The sequence below is a fragment of the Arachis hypogaea genome, chromosome 16 (assembly GCF_003086295.3).
Source record: "Arachis hypogaea cultivar Tifrunner chromosome 16, arahy.Tifrunner.gnm2.J5K5, whole genome shotgun sequence".
In the NCBI taxonomy this organism is placed as follows: Eukaryota; Viridiplantae; Streptophyta; class Magnoliopsida; order Fabales; family Fabaceae; genus Arachis; species Arachis hypogaea.
In genome coordinates this window covers 133177680-133198713 of record NC_092051.1, presented here as the reverse complement: position 1 = coordinate 133198713, position 21034 = coordinate 133177680, and the positions used below count along the sequence as shown (strand labels likewise).

The following is a 21034-nucleotide window of genomic DNA, read 5'->3' as shown; positions in this document are numbered from 1 at the left end:
TGGCGCTTATGTCAATGGCCTTGCACTCTCCTTTTGGGTTCTCTTCTGTATTGCTTGGGAGAGTACTAGGAGGGATTTCAGTGATTCTTTTACTCAGCTGGCCCACTTGTGCTTCCAGATTTCTAATGGAAGACCTTGTTTCATTCATGAAACTTACAGTGGCCTTAGATAGATCAGAGACTAGATTTGCTAAATTAGAAGCATTTTGTTCAGAGTTCTCTGTCTGTTGCTGAGTTGATGATGGAAAAGGCTTGCTATTGCTAAACCTATTTCTTCCACCATTATTAAAGCCTTGTTGAGGCTTTTGATCCTTCCATGAGAAATTTGGATGATTTCTCCATGTTGAGTTATAGGTGTTTCCATAAGGTTCACCTAAGTAATTTACCTCTGCTATTGCAGGGTTCTCAGGATCATAAGCTTCTTCTTCATAAGAAGCCTCTTGAGTACTGTTGGATGCAGCTTGCATTCCATGCAGACTCTGAGAGATCATATTGACTTGCTGACTCAATATTTTATTCTGAGCCAATATGGCATTCAGAGTATCAACTTCAAGAACTCCCTTCTTCATAGGCGTCCCATTACTCACAGGATTCCTTTCAGAAGTGTACATGAACTGGTTATTAGCAACCATATCAATGAGTTCTTGAGCTTCTGCAGGCGTTTTCTTTAGGTGAATGGATCCACCTGCAGAGGTGTCCAGTGACATCTTTGATAGCTCAGATAAACCATCATAGAATATATCCAGGATGGTCCATTCTGAAAGCATGTCAGAAGGACACTTTTTGGTCAACTGTTTGTATCTTTCCCAAGCTTCATAGAGAGATTCACCTTCTTTCTGTCTGAAGGTTTGAACATCAGCTCTAAGCTTTGCTCATCTTTTGAGGAGGAAAGTACTTGGCTAAGAAAGCCGTGACCAGCTTATCCCAAGAGTTCAGGCTGTCTTTGGGTTGAGAATCCAACCATAATCTAGCTCTGTCTCTTACAGCAAAAGGGAAAAGCATGAGCCTGTAGACTTCAGGATCTACTCCATTAGTCTTAACAGTATCACATATCTGCAAGAATTCAGTTAAGAACTGAAAAGGATCTTCAGATGGAAGTCCATGAAACTTGCAGTTCTGCTGCATCAGAGAAACTAATTGAGGTTTCAGCTCAAAGTTGTTTGCTCCAATGGCAGGAATGGAGATACTTCTTCCATGTAAATTGGAATTAGGTGCAGTAAAGTCACCAAGCATCTTCCTTACATTATTATTATTTTCGGCTGCCATCTCTTCTGCCTATTCGAAAATTTCTGAAAGGTTATCTCTGGATTGTTGTAATTTAGCTTCTCTTAATTTTCTCTTCAGAGTCCTTTCAGGTTCTGGATCTGCTTCCACAAGAATGTTCTTATCCTTGCTCCTGCTCATATGACAAAGAAGAAGGCACAGAAAAATAATAATAATAATAGAGATCCTTTATACCACAGTCTAGGGATCCCTTTGTGAGTGGAAGAAAAGAGGGGGAGACAAAGAATGTGATGTAAAGGAAGAAACACAACTGTACGGATGGAAGAGATGTGAGATGAGATGTTAGTAGATGAATAAATAAATAGAATAAGATGAGAGAGAAGGAGGGATTTTTCGAAAATTATTTTTGAAAAGGAGTTAGTGATTTTTGAAAATAGTTTTTGAAAAATATTTAGTATTTATTTTTTTTTTCGAAAATTTTTTGAAATCAAAAATAAAAATAAAAATAATTAGTTAATTAAAAAGAAATTTTTGAAAAAGGGGAAGATATTTTCGAAAATTAGAAAGGGAGAATTAGTTAGGTGGTTTTGAAAAAGTTAAGAAACAAACAAAAAGTTAGTTAGTTAGTTGAAACAAACTTTGAAAAGATAAGAAGTTAGGAAGTTAGAAAAGATATTTTGAAAAGATATTTTTGAAAAAGATAAGATAAGAAGATATTTTTAAAAAGATATGATAGCAATTAGTTTTTGAAAAAGATTTGATTTTTAAAATTTCAATTAATGACTTGATTCATAAGAAATCACAAGATATGATTCTAGAACTTAAAGTTTGAATCTTTCTTAACAAGTAAGTAACAAACTTCAAATTTTTGAATCAAAACATTAATTGATTATGTTATTTTCGAAAATTTGGTATAAAAATAAGAAAAAGATTTTTGAAAAATATTTTTGGAATTTTCGAAAATAACTAAGAATTTTGAAAAAGATTTGATTTTTGAAAAAGATTTTGAAAAAGATAAGATTTTCAAATTGAAAATTTGATTTGACTCATGAGAAACAATTTGATTTTAAAAAATTTTTGAAAAAGTCAATCCAAATTTTCGAATTTGATGAGAGAAAAAGGGAAAGATATTTTTTTTATTTTTGAAATTTTTATGAAAAACATGAAAATTATGCAATGCATGAAATTTTTTAGATCAAAACAATGAATGCATGCAAGAATGCTATGAATGTCAAGATGAACACCAAGAACACTATGAATGTCAAGATGAACATCATAGACACAATTTTGAAAAATTTTTAATGCAAAGAAAACATGCAAGACACCAAACTTAGAATTCTTTAATGCTTAGACACTAAGAATTCAAGAATGCATATGATAAACATGAAAAGACACAAAACAAAAAATCATCAAGATCAAACAAGAAGACTTACCAAGAACAACTTGAAGATCATGAAGAACACTATGAATGCATGAAATTTTCGAAAAATGCAAGATGCACATGCAATTGACACCAAACTTATGATGTGACTCAAGACTCAAACAAGAAACAGAAAAATATTTTTGATTTTTATGATTTTCTAATTTTTTTTTTGGTATTTTTCGAAAATTATTATGAAAAAAGAAAAATAAGGATTCTAAAATTTTTAATATGAATTCCAGGAATCTTGCCATGTTAGTCTAAAGCTTCAGTCCAGGAATTAGACATGGCTCACTAGCCAGCCAAGCTTTCAAAGAAAGCTCCAGTCCAAAACACTAGACATGGCCAGTGGCCAGCCAAGCTTCAGCAGGTATGGATACTTTTCATGTATAGAGCAACTCAGTGTGTGAGAATCTCTTCATTTGTGATGACAAGTTGAAACCCCATTCCAAAAAGTTTAGACATGGCTTACAGCCAGCCAGGCTTCAACATGCTTCATGAAACACTAGAATTCATTCTTAAAAATTTTTGAAAACATTTTTATTATTATTTTTTTTTTTTCGAAAACATATGAGAAAATTTTGAAAATATTTTTGAAAAATTTTTGAAAAGAAAACAAAAAGAAAATTACCTAATCTGAGCAACAAGATGAACCGTCAGTTGTCCAAACTCGAACAATCCCCGGCAACGGCGCCAAAAACTTGGTGCACGAAATTGTGATCTCCAGGCTCGAACAAATCCTGGTAATGGCTCCAAAGCTTGGTGCTTTGATCTTAATTCATAATTGTCACAACTTCGATACAACTAACCAGCAAGTGCACTGGGTCGTCCAAGTAATACCTTACGTGAGTAAGGGTCGAATCCCACGGAGATTGTTGGTATGAAGCAAGCTATGGTCACTTTGTAAATCTCAGTCAGGCAGATATAAATGGATAATGGTGTTTTCGAATAATAATTAATAAGATAGGGATAGAGGTACTTATGTAAATCATTGGTAGGAATTTCAGATAAGCGAATGGAGATACTTTCGTTCCTCTGAACCTCTGCTTTCCTGCTATCTTCATCCAAGCAGTCTTACTCCTTTCCATGGCTGGCTTTATGCAAGGGCATCACCGTTGTCAGTGGCTACATCCCCTCCTCTCAGTGAAAGATATGCTCACATGCTCTGTCACAGCACGGCCAATCATCTGTCGGTTCTCGATCATGCTGGAATAGGATTCACCCTCCTTTTGCGTCTGTCACTAACGCCCAACAATCGCGAGTTTGAAGCTCGTCACAGTCATTCAATCATTGAATCCTACTCGGAATACCACAGACAAGGTTTAGACTTTCCGGATTCTCTTGAATGCCGCCATCATTCTAGCTTACGCCACGAAGATTCTGGTTAGGAGATCTAAGAGATACTCATTCTAGCTTAATTCATGTAGAACAGAAGTGTTTGTCAGGCACGCGTTCTTAAGGGAAGATGGTGATGAGCGTCACACATAATCATCACCTTCATCACGTTCTTGGGTGCGAATGGATATCTTAGAAGCGAAATAAGATGAATTGAATAGAAAACAGAAGTACTTTGCATTAATCTTTGAGGAACAGCAGAGCTCCACACCTTAATCTATGGAGTGTAGAAACTCTACCGTTGAAAATACATAAGAGATAGGTCCAGGCATGGCCGTGTGGCCAGCCCCCATGGTCTAAGAACAATGCTTTCAAAGATGATCCTAAGATCCTAAGATGATCAAAAGATACCTAATACAATAGTAAAAGGTCCTATTTATAATAAACTAGTCACTAGGGTTTACATGAGTAAGTAATTGATGCATAAATCCACTTCCGGGGCCCACTTGGTGTGTGTTTGGGCTGAGCTTAAGTGTAGCACGTGCAGAGGCCATTTGTGGAGTTGAACGCCAGTTTCTGTGCCAGTTTGGGCGTTCAACTCTGGTTTTGGATCCTTTTCTGGCGCTGGACGCCAGATTTGGGCAGAAGGCTGGCGTTGAACGCCAGTTTACGTCGTCTATTCTTGGCCAAAGTATGGACTATTATATATTGCTGGAAAGCCCTGGATGTCTACTTTCCAACGCAATTGGAAGCGCGCCATTTCGAGTTCTGTAGCTCTAGAAAATCCACTTTGAGTGCAGGGAGGTCAGAATCCAACAGCATCAGCAGTCCTTTTTCAACCTCTGAATCTGATTTCTGCTCAAGTCCCTCAATTTCAGCCAAAAAATACCTGAAATCACAGAAAAACACACAAACTCATAGTAAAGTCCAGAAATGTGAATTTAACATAAAAACTAATGAAAATATCCCTAAAAGTAACTAGATCCTACTAAAAACATACTAAAAACAATGTCAAAAAGCGTATAAATTATCCGCTCATCACCGACCTTAAAAAAAGAGGCAGCCGCGTTCGTTAAAACATGCCTACCTTGCCAAAAACATGCCAATTTTCATGTGGCACCTCCTGAGGAGCTTATCAGTGTCACCTCGCCATGGCCATTTGCTAAATGGAGGCTGGGTCTACTCGGACCATTTTTCCAAGCACCAGGCCAAGTCAAGTACCTTATTGTAGGGGTTGATTATTTTACTAAATGGATTGAGGCAGAGCTCTTGGCAACCATCACAGCTCAAAGAATTCATAAATTTTTGTATAAGAACATTGTCACAAGGTTTGGAGTTCCCCATTCCATCACCACAGAGAATGGAACTCAATTTACCGACTCGACCTTCAGAAATCTGGTGTCCGACCTGAAAATTAAACTCCAGTTCATGTCGATAGAGCATCTCCAGGCCAACAGACAAGCTGAAGCCTCCAATAAAGTCATATTGGCCGGGCTAAAGCACCAATTGCAAGATGCAAAAGGTGCCTAGGTTGATGAGCTTCCTCAAGTCCTGTGGGCTTATCGGACCACCCCACATTCCACAACGGGAGAATCACCCTTCCGACTAGCATATGGAATGGAAGCAGTGATCCCCATAAAAATAGCCGAAGAATCACCTAGAATCTTGTTCTACAACGAAAAAGCTAACACACAGGCTCAGAGAGAAGAGCTCGACCTACTATTCGAAGTTCGGGAAAGAGCTCGGATTAGGGAGGAAGCTCTGAAGCAAAGGATGGCTCTAAGTACAACAAAAAGGTGATCAAAAGAAGTTTCAACACCAACGACCTTATCCTGATTCGGAACAACATCGGAATGCAAAAGTCGGGTGAAAGGAAGCTAACTGCAAACTGAAAAGGACCCTATAAGATAATAGAGGTTCTAAGTAAAGGTTCTTATAAGGTGTCCGACCTCCAAGGACAGGAGCTCCTGAGGACTTGGCACGCTTGTAACCTAAAAAGATACTACAGCTAAAAGCCTTGTACCTAGGTGCACTCTTTTTTCCCAATAAAAAGGGTTTTTTAACGAGTCACCAGTACAAGGATTAGGGGCACCCAAGCCTTTAGTAAATAGCTTTGTAAGGAAATTTCTTAAACATTAATAAAAGATTCCTGGTCTATTTCTTTTTAAGTTTCCTATCTCAAACACGTTAACTTAAGCTTGACAAACTGCAAAAATTATTGACCGACCTAAAGTGGTCAGCAAGATAAAGCGATGAGGTACAAAGTTGTAAAAGTAATTTAGCAAAAGTTCGATTACTTGAAGTCGGTCATTGATAAACCACTATTTTATGGTTTATCTTGTGCTAATTTGAGTGGTTTTTATCAAGTCTTTGTACACTTATTCATACAATTTGCATGATTTTACAATTCCTTCCCAATTTTGTTCTATGGTTGAAAACTTGCTTCCTAAGCCTTTAAATTGTGTATTTTAATTCCCCTTTATACCATTCGATGCCGTGATCTGTGTGCTAAGTGTTTTCAGGCTATATAGGATAGGAATGGCTTAAAGGATGGAGAGGAAGCTTGCAAAAATAGAAGGAGCACAAGAAATAAAGGAGATAACCAGTGAGGATCGACGCGTGCGCGTGATTTGGAGATTTTCACAATGACGCGTGTGCGTACCTGACGCGTACGCGTGATAAGCGAGATTGCATAGCGACGCGTGCGCGTAACTGACATGTCCGCGTGACATGCGAAGAGGACCATCGACGCGTACGCGTGACGTGCGCCACATGCAAAAATCGCAGAAAACACTGGGGGCGATTTTGGGTTGAGTTTGGACCTAGTTTTCGGCCCAGAAACACAGACTAGAGTCAGGGGACAAGCAGAGACTCAACACACATTCACATTTACATAGTTTTTAGTTTTTAGTTTTAAATCTGAGAGAGAAAATACTACTTCCTCTAGGGTTCTTCACATTCATAGTTTTAGAGTTTTATGCTTTTGATTTGGATATTGAGAAGAGTTACCACCTCTGTTGAAGTTTCTATTATTCTAGTTTGTTTCCTTATTTCCTTACTCTTTTATCACCCATTTACCCTTCAGAATTACAGATGGATATCTTTGATTTTGAAATTTATTAATGCAAAGAAGTATTTTTACCTTTAATTACTTTTCTGTTATTATTTTATTTAAATTACCATGTCTTCTTTTCTATCCCTTTTATGGTTTATGAAAATGGCATTCATGTCAATGGAGTAGACTCCCAACTTGACTTGGGAGTTGATTAAAAGGAGACCCTTGAGTCGGAATACTCAAGTGTTAATTGGAAATTGGAAGTTGTTGGCTGGCTCTCTATTCTCTAACTATAATCCTTCCTTAGGAGAGGATTAGGACTTGGGAATCAGAATTGATTAGTTACTTGACTTTCTTTTATCAGGTAAAGGATAACTAAGTAGAACAACAACCTCTTACTATTACACTTGGGAAAATTCAACAAGGATAGAACTTCCAATTAATCTTCTCCCAGTCAAGGCTTTTTATTTTAATTACATAAAACCTTTTGTTAATTTCTAGTGCTTTAATCAATAATTATTTTATTTTCCCGTCCTCCAATTCTAAAATTTCTCGGAAAAATTCCTGACCAATAAAATAGTACTCTTTTGTCAACTCGTTGGGAGACGACCTGGGAATTCTACTCCCAGTATTTTATTCTCAATTTGTAACAATTCTTTCTAAATTGATAAGCGAAATTTTCTTCGGTTAAGAACTGTACTTGCAACGTTATTTCTATATTAAATTCTTAATCGACAATTTTCTGCCCGTCAATTTTTGGTGCCGTTGCTGGAGAGTTACAACAGTGTGCTAAATTATTGGTTGGTGTAAATAATTTTAAATTTACATATTTACATATTTGATTTTATTTTATTACCATGAGCTGTATGTTTCTTTCATTGAATGACGCGTTCACTACCTAATTTGAGCTTAGCTGCGTTTGATCTTGAAATCGAAAGAACTATTTCACGTATTAGGCGAGCTCAGCGTCGGTTAGCCTCTGAGGGTGGTAAAGTGATTACTACTAATTCACCAGTCTCATCTGAGGTCAAATCTGAAGCGCCATTTGAGGAAGAAACAAGCTCCTCTTCTACTGATTTTGTTGATTTACGCGCAGGTAATATGTCGGAGCCCAGAATAATTACTCTCTAGGAAGCAGGAGCTCCAGACTTTACACTGCAACTGTATCAAGCGCGTCACCCAAATCTGGCTGCAGATTTTGAACTGAAGATTGCGCTAATCAATCTACTGCCTAAGTTTCATGGCTTACCTGCTCAAGAGCCTATCAAGCACCTCAGAGATTTTCAGACAGCATGCTCAACTACTAGGCATCATGGTGCAGATGAGACTACTATTTGGCTATATGCCTTCCCGTTCTCTCTTGAGGGAAAGGCAAGGGAGTGGTTCTACACTCAACCTGAAGAAGTTGTTACTAATTGGGATCTGCTCAGAAGGGAATTCCTGGACAAATACTTTCCAGCTGAAGTTACAGATAAACTGCGAAAAGAAATCTCCTGCATTATCCAAGGTGAGTCAGAGACTCTTTATGAGTATTGGAAACGCTTCAAAAATCTCCTAGACTCATGTCCCCACCACAAGATTGACCAGTTGGTGTTGATTATCTACTTCACACAAGGCATGAAGCCTCAGGATAAGACTACATTAGATGCTGTGAGTAATTATTCTCTGAAGAAGTATAAGACGGCAACAGAAGCGTGGTAGCTGATCGCCGATCTAGCTGAGTCTACCCGGAATGCCAGGCACAGAAACAACCATCCCAAGGCTATTGCGAAGGTTTCCTCTAGTAGTGAGACTGCTGCTCTCACACAGACTCTGGGAGAGATGACCAACATACTGAAGTAGCTACAGCTGAATCAACAACAACATTGTCAACAGTTGGTTCCTCAGAGGGTGTGCAGAATATGTGCCTGTTATACTCATTACACTGATGAGTGTCCGCAACTCCAACAAGAAGACAATACCTTGGCAGCTACCCATAATTTCTACGACCGCCCGAATCAAGGATACTATCACAAGGCAGCAATTATAACCAAGATAGGAACTACAATCAAGGTTGGCAAGACAACTCCAACCAAAGAGGCAGAGACAACGGTAGAAATCCGAGGTGGAACAGCAACAACAATCAGCAGAACCGGTATCCATAGAACCCCCCATACCAACAGTAGAACCAAGGTCAGACGTACCAGGAACCTCACCAAAGACAAGCCCAAGAACCTCAGAACAACCAACAGCAAACCCCTCAAATTACTTATCCCCCTTCTTCTTCCAATGATGAGATGCTTCGCTCTATTGTACAAGGACAGAAAGACCTTCAGAATATACTTACCTCTAGCATCACTGGTCTTACCTCTACTTTACAAGCTCTCATCTCCCAGATGGAACCACCTACTACTCCCAACAATCAACTTTCCAGCTCCAATGCACTATCTTCTCAACCTTTACCCAACCCCAAAGGTGAAATCAATGCCATTACTTTGAGGTCCAGAACCACACTACAAGAGAAGAGTCATGAGGAGCCAAGCTCAAAGGAAGACATTCAAGTTGAAGACATTGTTGAGGTAGAGAATGTTGAAGAAGAGGAGGAAGTACAAGACATGGTTGAAGAAGAAGTGGCTCAACCAAGGAATGAAACGCCAAAAGAAGATGAAGTTGCAAGAGAAGCCATTCCCATTCCATTTTCACACCTTGCTAGAAAATCCAGAAAGCAGATGGAGCTAGACCCCAAGATGGTGGAGATCTTCAAAAAGGTTGAGGTAACTATTCCCCTTTTTGATGTCATTCGCCAGGTACCTAAGTATGCTAAGTTTCTAAAAGATTTATGCATGAATAAAGATAAAATACATGATTTAGAAACTATTCCTCTAGGTAGCTCTATCTCTGCTTTAATGGGTGCTGTACCGGGAAAATGTAGTGATCCGGGTCCATGTATGGTTACTATTACTATTGAGGGTGTACAATTTTTTGATTGCATGTGTGATTTGGGTGCATGTGTTAGTATTATGCCATTATTTGTATATGATGCCTTGAGACTTCCTCTCTTAAAAAGGTCGGCAGCACATTTTGTTTTGGCAGATAAAAGCATAATCTTAGTGGTTGGAGTTGCTGAGGACGTGCTGGTGAGCATTAAGGGGCTCACATTCCCTATTGACTTCTACATCTTGGAGATACCCCCTAATGACTCAGGAAGACCATCATCCATCATGCTTGGAAGGCCATTTTTGAAGACTTCAAGGTTCAAATTGGATGCCTTCTCAGGAACTTACTCTTTTGAAATAGATGGCAGAACAGTGAGCTTCAACCTGGATGAAGCCATGAAGCACCCTCCGGAAGATCACTCCATCTTCCAATGCGACATCATTGATGAAACTGTAGCTGCAGTTCACCAAGAAGAAGTAGAAGAGATGTACATCGAGCAAGGTGCAAGTGTGGGGAAACCCTCTGAACAAAATGAAGACACCTTGCCACCATCACTAGCTCCAGAAGATCAAGTGCCTAGCCATGAGCAGAAAATGGAGTTGAAGCCCCTTTCACCCCACCTCAAGTATGCTTACCTTGAGGATCATTAGAAGCTCCTAGTTATCATTGTAAGGGAACTCACTTTCCAACAGGAGGAGCAGCTGCTTAGTGTGCTGAGAAGACACAAGAAAGTAATTGGGTGGAGCTTGGTGGATATAGTAGGCATCAGTCCTCAAGTCTGTGAGCACTGTATATTTTTAGAAGAGGGAGCAAGGCCTGTCTGTCAACCTCAAAGGCGATTGAATCCCACCATCTTATAAGTTGTCAAGAAGGAAGTGATCAAACTGCTTGAAGCTGACATCATCTACCCCATCTCAGATAGTGAATGGGTTAGCACAGTACAAGTGGTGCCCAAGAAGTCTGGAGTCACAACAATGAAGAATGAGCATGGAGAACTCCTGACAACTAGAGTGCAGAACTCCTAGAGGGTGTGCATTGATTATAGGCGCCTTAACCAGGCTACTCGCAAGGATCACTACCCACTGTCCTTCATCGATCAGATGCTCAATCGCCTGTCAGGTAAATCACACTACTATTTTCTAGATGGTTACACTGTCTATTTTTAAATTCATATAGCTCCTGAAGATCAGGAGAAGACTACTTTTACATGTCCCTTTGGAACATATGCATACAAGAGAATGCCTTTTGGCTTATGTAATGCACCGGCTACTTTCCAAAGATGCATGATGAGTGTTTTCTCAGATCTTATTGAAAACTGTATGGAAGTTTTCATGGATGACTTTAGTGTGTATGGTGATTCGTTTAACCTTTGCTTGGATAGTTTAGCTAGATTATTAGACAGGTGTGTTAGTTTAAACCTTGTATTAAATTTTGAAAAATGTCATTTTATGGTAAAACAAGGTCTTGTTCTAGGACATGTTGTTTCTAATACTGGTATTTCTGTAGATCCAGCAAAGGTAGACGTGATTTATGGTTTACCTTACCCCTCCTCCGTGAAGGAAGTCCGTTCATTCCTTGGTCATGCAGGTTTCTATCAAAGATTTATCAAGGACTTCAATAAGGTAGCATTGCCTTTATCCCGATTGCTGCAGAAGGATGTTGAGTTTGAGCTGAGTGAGGACTGCATGAAAGCGTTTGACAAGCTGAAGATCGCCTTGACTCAAGCTCTGATTGTGAGAGGACCTGACTGGAGCCAGCCTTTTGAGATTATGTGTGACGCCTCCAACCGTGCAATAGGAGAGGTGTTGGCTCAGCGCGAAGGTAAGGACCCTTTTATAATTGCTTATGCTTCTAAGACCTTAGACGCCGCTCCTAATTATACTATCACTGAAAAAGAGCTTCTGGCTATTGTTTTTGCTCTGGATAAATTCTGAGCCTATTTACTTGGTACTAAGGTAGTAGTATACTCAGACCATGCAGCTCTAAAATATTTGTTAGCTAAAAAAGAGTCCAAACCAAGGTTAATACGTTGGATATTGTTGCTGCAAGAATTTGATTTAGAAATCAAAGATATGAGTGGGTCCCAGAATTTAGTGGCAGACCACTTGAGTCACCTAGAGCACATTAAGAATGACTCCACTCCTATCAAAGATGTTTTTCCATTTGATAGCTTGCACACAATATCTGAGGTAGTTCCTTGGTATGCACCTATAGCTAATTATCTAGTCAGTCATACCTTCCCTCCTAATTTTACTAAGCATCAAAGGGACAAGCTGAAAAGCGAGTCCAAATATTATATATGGGATGACCCATATTTATGGAGGTATGGTGCTGACCAAATAATTAGAAGGTGTGTGCCTCAATTAGAATTCCAGTCAATTTTAGAGGCCTGCCACTCCTCTGAGAGTGGTGGACATTTTGGTCCTCAAAGATCAGCTAGGAAAATTTTGGACTGTGGATTCTGATGGCCCACTCTTTTTAAGAATGTCACTGCCTTCTGTAAATCTTGCTCTCATGCCAAAGGTTTAAAAATATATCCAAGAGGGATGAGATACCCCAACAGCTTATGCTATTCTGTGAAATTTTTTATGTTTGTGGTATTGACTTCATGGGTCCATTTCCAAACTCTAATGGTTTTTTTATATATATTATTAGCTGTTGATTATGCTTCCAAATGGGTGGAAGCAATTCCTACCCGTACTGATGATGCTAACACTGTTGTCTCCTTTGTGCGAAATAATATTATCTGTCGCTTTGGATCACCACGAGCAATCGTGAGTGATCAAGGCACTCACTTTTGTAATAGGAGATTAACAGGTCTACTGAAGAAACATGGCATTGTTCACAAGGTAACAACAGCTTACCACCCTCAGACCAATGGGCAAGCCGAGGTATCTAACAGAGAGATAAAGCGCATACTGGAGAAGATTGTCAAACCTCATAGGAAAGACTGGAGCACCAGGCTTGTAGATGCGCTCTGGGCTTATCGGACAGCATACAAGACACCCATAGGAATGAGTCCATTCCGCCTGGTCTATGGCAAGGCCTGTCATCTTCCATTGGAGGTGGAACACAAAACTTTCTGGGCTGTAAGGGAATGCAACATGGGATTTGAGAAAGCTGGTGCTGAAAGGAAGCTGCAACTAGCAGAGCTGGAGAACCTTCGACTCGAAGCATATGACAACTCCAGACTATACAAAGAGAAGGTGAAGGCTGTGCATGACAAGCATATCAAGAGAAGAGAGTTCAAACCTGGGGAGCTAGTTCTCGTTTACAACTCAAGGTTGAGGCTCATGCCAGGCAAGCTGAGATCAAGGTGGGAAGGCCCCTATAGAGTAGAGAAGGTAGAGCCATACGAAGTTTTCCACTTGAGTCATCCTTCAACCTCCAAATTCATCAAAGTAAATGGCCACCGCTTGAAGCTGTATCACGGGAGAAGATAAAGCACAACAAGGAGCTGGAGATCTTCCTCTTGGAGGATCCACCAATAGAAGAAGACTGAGCTTGTGGACCGTCCAACTTAAGGATGTAAAAGCAAAGTGCTAGGTGGGAGACAACCCACCATGGTATGATCGTCCCTTTTCATTCCTAGTCTTACTTTATTTTGTTTTTATCAGTGTTCATTCATAAGTTCTGCATCATCATCTGCATTCTGCATAAAAAAGGGGGTGTTCGACGCGCAACCGTCCCTGACGCGCGCGCGTCATGCGTGCATTTGCAACACCAAGGAAGTAAACAGAGAGTTACGCGGGAGTGGAGCAGGAAGCGTGCGTTGTGCACAAGCAAGGTCACGCGTATGCGTATATCACGCATATCGTCATTTGCAACCTTGGCACTCCACGCGTACGCGTCAAGCATGCGCACGCGTGGATAGAGAAATCGGCGTAATTAGCATGCTGAACAGAGAGTTGTGATGGTATGGGGCTGGTACTGTGCTAGAGGCACAATTTTTATCATGCGTACGCATCCTTGATGCGTGTGCATCCCTTCACTTGATGGCCATCCACGCGTGCGCGTGCCTAACGCGCACGCGTCGTTTGCAATTGTGGCCCCAACCCAGAACGAACAGAGAGTTGTGCGTGTGCGTCGCTGCCTTCGCGCGATTTGCACAACCCAAGGCACGCGTGCGCGTGCCAGACGCTTACGCGTCACTATCAATTTTATGCGACACACGCGTACGCATGCTGTGCGCATATGCGTCGCATGCGCTGCATGGTTAAACCAATACGCCGCCCAGATTTCTATTATTCCCTCCCCCAATCCTAATTCTCTTTCCATCCTAATTCTTTCTTTTTTCTTATTCCTTCTTTCTTCATTATTCCTTCTTACTATCTACTACTTTCTTCCTCCCTTTTTCATCTTCTACCTCAGGTTTCTTTTCTTCCTCCCATCTACTCTTTCATTCTTCTTTCAATTATTGCATTTATTTATCTTTCTTTCTTCTAAATTTTTCTTTAAGCTCAGTTATTTATGGTTTCTTTTTTCTTTCTTTTATCATGCATTTTCTTGGTGTTGGAGCTTTATTTGGGTAGTACCTTATTATCATTGAGCTTGTGGATATTACAAGGAGTAATTTGACAATTGACATTTAAATTTGGCTCTCATATACATTTGGATTCATTATTTTCATTCCTATTTTAACTTGCACACCAAGTGTTTATGAAAACGCTCTCATGGCATTCTAAATCATATTTTATTTTACTCTTACACTTTAATGCCTCTTTTTCACAACACTTGTAATCCACATGTATTTGGGATTATCATTCACAATTGTCATCATACAAGTACTCTTTAATTTGGTACACTTAATAATTGATGCTTGAATTATGCTTCTCATGCCTATTACTGGAATGCTTTTACCCTCTTGCATCTAATCATTATGAATTGCCTTCTTGCTCTTAATTGGTGTTTTACCTACATGTTGTAACTACCATGTATTTAAGCTATTATCTTTTCTTTGGCATTCATTATCTCTTGGAATTTTCTCCCTCCGATTTTTGGTTTTATATGTTTAACAATCTTCCTCTTTCTTTCTTCCTTTGGAATGGGTACCAAGAAAGGAAAAGAGAAGGCCACTGACAAGACACCGGCAAGGAGAGGAACCAAGAGACCACCGGCTAAGGCACCACCATCTACCAGTGTCAAGCCGCCAACAAAGCGGGTAAAGAGAATCATTAAAGTTGATGAAGCAGAGAAAGCCCTTCCTGTACGGGACTCCACACGGTTCACTAACCATTATTGGGATCAGATGTTCCCCATCCTAGCCGAGAGGAACTACAACAATGAGCATCTACTCATTGTCCCAACACACTTTGTTGATTTTGTGGAGTCCTGCATCGAGAGAAGACAGTGGGGATTTTTGAGGAGGCAGCCGCGAGAGGTCAACCTATCATGGGTAGTTGAATTCTACTCCAACTTCTACTCGCCTACTCTGCAGACAGTCTATGTCCGTCAGCAGCAAATCCTTGTCTCCGAGAGTGCCATACAGAGAGCACTGGATCTTCCACCTAGCCCGGAGGGATTGGATGTATATCAAGAAGCCTCTCTTAAGTGCCAGATGTATCATTTTGACTGGGATAGCATCCTTGGAGTTATAGCCCAACCTGGCAGCACCTGGATCTATGGACAGCATCGGTCAAAATCCAAGAGCATCTCAGCGCAATCACTCACCTTGGAGGCTCGTGTGTGGGCACAGACTATGTACCACTATATCTTTCCGAGCACTCACGAGTCCACCTTCACAGCGGACATGGCTGTTCTCATCTGGTGCATCCTGACAGAGCAACCTCTCAACCTGTCCCGACTCATCTGGTAGGCAATGGGACACGTACAGATTGCGGGTAACCTGCCTTTCCCCGCCTTGGTTTCAAATTTAGTCTCTATAGCAGGTGTGCCTTATCGGGCAAGAGACACAAAGGTTATGATCCCTAGGGCCAATCAGTATGTCCTGAATGGGAAGTACATCCGACCCCCAGTTCCCTCTACGAGCCGGCCTGCAGGCCCATCTTTAGATACTCCTCCTTCTTCTACTCCACCATCATCCACACTACAAGCACCATCCATCCATCAGATGTTCCTTCAGACCCTTGAGAGATTCGACCAGCAAGACCGGCAGATGGAGCAAATGGAGCGCCGTAACAAGCGCCGATATAACTATCTGAAGAAACTCATAGTTGGTTCCCACCTACCTCCGGAGCAGAAGGACACCCCGGACTCCCCTTCATCCAGTAGCACAGGGAGCCATGGCGAACCAGACAGCGGAGGCGATGCTTCCAGCCCTACCTTGCTCCTTACTGATGGCATGCAGGACCGTGCTAAGCCTTAAGTGTGGGGAGGTCAGTCCTTGACTTCCGGAGGTAACTTCTCTCTCTTAACACCAATATTTGACTTTTTTTTGTTAGATAGGATAGATTGCATGATAATAATTGTTTACATGTATGTTTTGCTTAGTTAAAGTAATGAGTTTCTTTTCAAGACCCTATTTTATAATATTTCACTAATTCAAATTAAGAAAATTTGTGTTAAACTTGTCTGAAGATTTTATTTTGGAACATGAACTATAGCTAAGAACACATAACCTGTGAGATTTTGAGCTTAATTATATGGTTATATTATTTAACCATAATATTTTATTCTTGCGTATTTTCTTCTCTATGATTGCAATCTATAGTTTGTTCCATTCTATATGTCCATTGTTTAGTGTATTTGCATGCATACATATGATTGAGGCCATCATTTGTTATTAGCTCACTTATCCCAAATAGCCTACCATTTCAATTACCTTTATTTGCCACTTTGAGCCTTTTAATCCCCATTTGTTCTTTATATTACCACATCACTAGCCTTAAGTGGAAAAACAATTAATTACCTGATTTGAATCTTTGGTTAGCTTAAGATAGTGTGTTAACTAAGTGTGGGGAATTATGGGAACCTGTGTTAATGGGAATGTGTTATGTTTTTACTTTATTTGAATATTGGGAATTTGGGTGCCTACTCATATGAGACCAGAAAAACCATGTGCATTGATATGTTATGTTTGCTTTCATGTTCAAAAAAAAATATTACAATATAAATAAATAAATAAATAAGGGGACAAAACTACCCCAATGTTAAGTTTAATAAAAGATCAATGCATATGTGGTGAAATTAAAGAAAATTTGATACATGAGTATGTGATACAAAAGTGGGAATTTTGGGTAGTTAGGCATGATTTTAGAGTTATAAAGAGTGTGTGTATGTTAGGTGAGAACTTAAGTTAGTCAAAGATTCATATTATAGCTCACTTGGCCATACATATATCCTCACCTTTACCTTAGCCCCATTACAACATTGAAAAGACCTCATGATGTTTGCATTGGTACACTAAATATTTGTTGATTGGTTAGATGAAGAACAAAGTTTTAGAAAGCATGACTAGAGAAGAGTAGAGTAGATTAACCCTAAACACTTGAGCGATTAGAGTGCATATACACTACCAGTGAGGGTTCAATGCTTGATTCTATGTTCCCTGCTTTCATGAGCTACCTTCTTACAAGTTTACTTGTCTTTTATTGTATGATTTGAATTAGTGGAATCTAATTTATGTTTGTCTTGGAGAACTTGTTTACTTTTGACCAAGTTGATAGAAACATTTTAGCATTTAGTTGCATGCACATACATAGGTTGCATTACATGAGTCTTACTTTCTCCCCATTCATTCCTTTGTCTCCTTGAGCTTAGCATGAGGACATGCTAATGTTTAAGTGTGGGGAGATTGATAAACCACTATTTTATGGTTTATCTTGTGCTAATTTGAGTGGTTTTTATCAAGTCTTTGAGCATTTATTCATACAATTTGCATGATTTTACAATTTCTTCCCAATTTTGTTCTATAGTTGAAAACTTGCTTCCTAAGCCTTTAAATTGTGTATTTTAATTCCCCTTTATACCATTCGATACCGTGATCTGTGTGCTAAGTGTTTTCAGGCTATATAGGGCAGGAATGGCTTAAAGAATGGAAAGAAAGCTTACAAAAATGGAAGGAGCACAAGAAATAAAGGAGATAACCTGCGAGGATCGACGTGTGCGCGTACTTGACGCGTGCGCGTGATTTGGAGATTTTCAAAGCGATGCATGCACGTACCTGATGCGTACGCGTGATAAGCGAGATTGCACAGCGACGTGTGCGCGTAACTGACGCGTCCGCGTGACATGCAAAGAGGACCATCGACGCGTACGCGTGACGTGCTCCACGTGCAGAAATCGCAGAAGACGCTGGGGGCGATTTTGGGCTGAGTTTGGACCCAGTTTTTGGCCCAGAAACACAGACTAAAGCCAGGGGACAAGCAGAGACTCAACACACATTCACATTTACACACTTTTTAGTTTTTAGTTTTGAATCTGAGAGAGAAAATACTACTTCCTCTAGGGTTCTTCACATTCATAGTTTTAGAGTTTTATACTTTTGATTTGGATATTGAGAAGAGTTACCACCTCCGTTGAAGTTTCTATTATTCTAGTTTGTTTCCTTATTTCCTTACTCTTTTATCACCTATTTACCCTGTTCAGAATTACATATGGATATCTTTGATTTTGGAATTTATTAATGCAAAGAAGTATTTTTACCTTTAATTAATTTTCTATTATTATTTTATTTAAATTACCATGTCTTCTTTTCTATCCCTTTTATGGTTTATGAAAATGACATTCATGTCAATGGAGTAGACTCCTAACTTGACTTGCGAGTTGATTAAAAGGAGACCCTTGAGTTGGAATAATCAAGTGTTAATTGCAAATTGGAAGTTGTTGGCTGGCTCTTTAGTCTCTAACTCTAATCCTTCCTAAGGAGAGGATTAGGACTTGGGAATCAGATTTGGTTAGTTACTTGACTTTCCTTTATCAGGTAAGGGATAACTAAGTAGAACAACAACCTCTTACTATTACACTTGGGAAAATTCAACAAGGATAGAACTTCTAATTAATCTTCTCCCAGTCAAGGCTTTTTATTTTAATTACATAAAACCTCTTGTTAATTTCTAGTGCTTTAATCAATAATTATTTTATTTTCCCGTTCTCCAATTCTAAAATTTCTCGGAAAAATTCCTGACCAATAAAATAGCACTCTTTTGTCAACTCGTTGGGAGACGACCTGAAAATTCTACTCCCAGTATTTTATTCTCAATTTGTGATAATTCTTTCTAAATTGATAAGCGAAATTTTCGTCGGTTAAGAACTATACTTGCAACGTTATTTCTATATTAAATTCTTAATCGACAATTTTTCGCCCATCAGTCATACTTAAGGAAATTAATAACAAAGACCCAAAGAGCTAAAACAAATCATACCCTACTACAAAGACTTAAATGGTACTTAACAAATTGAATTGAAGGATGAGCATTGCTTAATAAAAGTTGCGAACAAAGGCAACTATAAGTAAAGTGTTCTACCCACTATTACAAAAAACTAAATGTCACAAACCAACAGGTCGGGCAACCAAACAAACACAAAAAGCAAATACAAACTTAAGGCTTCTTACCCATGAGAAGGTTGAGAGCCTCGCCAGTAGTAGCGTCTTTGCCCCCAGCCAAAGGAGGGGGAAGCATGGAGACGAGTACGGCTGAAACGACCTCAGGAGTAGGAATAGAAGACTCAATAACCACTGCTTCAGGGGAATTACCCGAGGTGGATGTTTGACCGACTTGAGGCCCCGAGGTCTTAGGGTCCACAGGAGCCTCTTCCTCATCCTCTGAGTCAGGCGCAGGGACTATATTCCCATTCACAACAACATTATTCACACTGAAGAGAGAAAGGTCAAGGTCGGGAGCCAAGACCCTGACCTGAGGCTCTAAGTTGTTGAACATCTCATCCATCCCTAAAGCAGCCAACTCCCACGACTCCTCAAGCTCCACTTCAGCGCCTTCACCTCCTCCTCTAATGCCAACCTCTCGCCAAACACACGAGTATAACTCTCTTGGTATTTCTTGGCCTTCTCTTTAGCTAAGGTAGCTGCAGCCTCCGACCTAGTGGCCCTCTCCCGAGCTCTTTCGAGGTCCGACCTCAAAGTCTCCCACTCCTTTTCCAGATCCTTCTTCAGCTCGCCAAGTCTCTCCACATCCACCCGAGCAGCCACCGGGGCACTGGTCGTCACTTGGATAGGAAAGCCCCTTAACTTTTTAGCCAGGGTCGCACACACCCCAACCATTCGAAGGCCTCCCCGAGCTAAGTGTTGGAGGTGGTTCTAGATGGAGACATCATCCATGCTTAGATGATGATAAGGGAGCATATTCCTCTCACCCCAGGTCAAGGCGTCGAAGCAGCTCGAGTAAATGCTTTCCTCGTCATCTACTTTCTGTTTCTTGAAGAGAGGCTCAGAAGAAGAAGGCGACTCAGGGGAGAGCTCGAAAGACACAAGCCTGGACAGGGGAGTGGGGATAATGACCTTCTAGACAGCAGGGCCTAACCCCGACTTCTTTCTCGGAGAAGATCGGATGGATGATCCCACCCCTACCTCTTTTTGAGACCCAGTTCCGATCACTTTTTGCTGTTGAAGGTTCTTTACAACGAGAAACTTTTTGGTGTTTCGCAGATACTTCATAGCCGACTTAGGAGACATAATTTCTACAAAGCAACACAGAACAAAGTCAGAATCGACATTTAAAAACCAAAGAAGAATTCAACAAGCAAGGGAAGAAGAATTACCAACATTCGACTTCAGAAGGTTGGGATCTCTGATAAACCCCAATTTTGTGGTTTATCTTGTGCTTATTTTGGGGAATTTTATGACTTTTTTCCACATTTATTCAATGAAATAGCATGGTTTTGTAATTCTCCCTTAATTTGTGATTAAGTGTAAAAACATGCTTTTTAGGCCCTAAATTGGTGATTTTAATTCACTTTAATTCCATTCGATGCCTTGATGTGTTTGTTGAGTGATTTCAGGTTCATAAGGCAAGTATCGGATGGAAGAAATGAAGAGAAAGACATGCAAAGTGGAGAATTCATGAAGAAGTGAGCTTTTGGAGAATTGAGGGCCACGCGAACGCGTCATTCACGCGTACGTGTGCATTGAAGATTTGCAAGACACGCGCACGCGTCACCCACGCGTAC

At 40.1% G+C, this 21034-nt stretch overlaps 1 non-coding gene across 1 annotated transcript; it reads left to right on the top strand.

Moving 5' to 3' along the window:
• The first annotated feature begins 760 nt into the window (after nt 1-760).
• LOC112761920 (small nucleolar RNA R71) lies at nt 761-868 on the top strand. The gene has a single exon (XR_003182289.1). It is a non-coding gene; the product is annotated as a small nucleolar RNA R71 (small nucleolar RNA).
• The last annotated feature ends 20166 nt before the right edge of the window (nt 869-21034 follow it).